The 1,596-nt window shown below is 43.7% G+C and overlaps 1 pseudogene across 1 annotated transcript; it reads left to right on the top strand.

Annotated features, from left to right (window-relative positions):
• The first annotated feature begins 8 nt into the window (after positions 1-8).
• LOC113222736 lies at positions 9-781 on the top strand (annotated as a pseudogene). The gene has a single exon (XR_003308514.1). The product of XR_003308514.1 is annotated as a eukaryotic translation initiation factor 3 subunit F pseudogene (transcript).
• Positions 782-1,596: the final 815 nt, after the last annotated feature.

The raw sequence follows: 1,596 nt of genomic DNA, 5'->3' as shown, positions 1-1,596 counted from the left end.
CTGTTGACATGGAATTTGCTAAGAACATGTATGAACTGCATAAAAAAAGTTTCTCTAAATGAGCTCATCCTGGGCTGGTACGCTACAGGCCATGACATCACAGAGCACTCTGTGCTAATCCATGAGTACTACAGCCGAGAGGCCCCGAACCCCATCCACCTCACTGTGGACACAAGTCTCCAGAACAGCCGCATGAGCATCAAAGCCTATGTCAGTACTTTAATGGCTGTCCCTGGGAGGACCATGGGAGTGATGTTCACACCTCTGACAGTGAAATACGCATACTATGACACTGAACGCATCTGAGTTGACCCGATCATGAAGACCTGCTTTAGCCCCAACAGAGTGATTGGACTCTCAAGTGACTTGCAGCAAGTAGGAGGGGCATCAGCTCGCATCCAGGATGCCCTGAGCACAGTGTTGCAATATGCAGAGGATGTACCGTCTGGAAAGGTGTCAGCTGACAATACTGTGGGCCGCTTCCTGATGAGCCTGGTTAACCAAGTACCCAAAATAGTTCCCGATGACTTCGAGACCATGCTCAACAGCAACATCAATGACCTGCTGATGGTGACCTACCTGGCCAACCTCACACAGTCACAGATTGCCCTCAATGAAAAACTTGTAAACCTGTGAATGGACCCCAAGCAGTATGCCTGCTGGTATAGGTCTTAAACCCAGGACTCAGAAGTGAAGGAGAAATGGGTTTTTTGTGGTCTTGTGTCACACTGAGACAGTCAATTGTGTGTGACTCTAATAAACATAGCCTACCTTTTGTAAAAATAATAATAATGATAATAATAATAATAAAACAAAACATACACACATGCTGAGAACAAAAACTGCTTCTAATATTCATAAACCAGTAAGTATCTGAAACAGGTCTCAATCAATTTAGAAGTGTATTTTGCCAAGGTTAGGGACAGTTGGAAGGAAAAACACAGAATCATAGAAACAATCTGTAGTCTGTGCCTTTCTCCAAAGATGATGTTGAGGCTTCAATATTTAAGGGGAAGAGAGTGCTGGAGGGGAAAGAGGAAGGGTGAGCTTAGGAGCAAAAGCAAAGTCAGCTTCTCTCTTGACTCAGCTTTCAGCTTAACTTTCTCCTTTTGGCAGAGTGATATGGGGTCCCAAGTTTCTATTTTCCTTTCACACATTTGAAACTAGACTTGATTTTGCTTAGAAGTGTGACATTTATTTATACTTATAAACAAAATCAAGGCTAGTTTTCAATTGCCCATTTTCAGAGAATGAGAAAGCCCAAGAGCTCATGACTCCTTCCCATTTCCTTGGGTTATGGATAATAGGACCCTGGCCAAGTTCTGCAGAGCCTAGGGACAGTGGGTGAGAGAATGCTGTTTCTAAGCACGATTTGGTTGCTGTCAGATCCCTGCTCCTAAACTTATTAGGAGGTGACTGGTCAACAAAATGAGTCAAACTCTAAAATATTTGAAGAGATTTATTCTGAGCCAAATATAAGGGACCAATGGCCCATGACAGAGCCCACAGGAGACCCTGAGGACATGTACCCAAGATGGTCAGGGCACAGCCCAGTTTTACACATTTTAAGGAGACATGAAACTTCAGTCAATACAT

Source organism: Piliocolobus tephrosceles, unplaced genomic scaffold (genome assembly GCF_002776525.5).
Source record: "Piliocolobus tephrosceles isolate RC106 unplaced genomic scaffold, ASM277652v3 unscaffolded_34093, whole genome shotgun sequence".
NCBI classification, from domain to species: domain Eukaryota; kingdom Metazoa; phylum Chordata; class Mammalia; order Primates; family Cercopithecidae; genus Piliocolobus; species Piliocolobus tephrosceles.
Note: the sequence above shows the minus strand (reverse complement) of the source record. Positions and strands in the feature narration are given on the sequence as shown.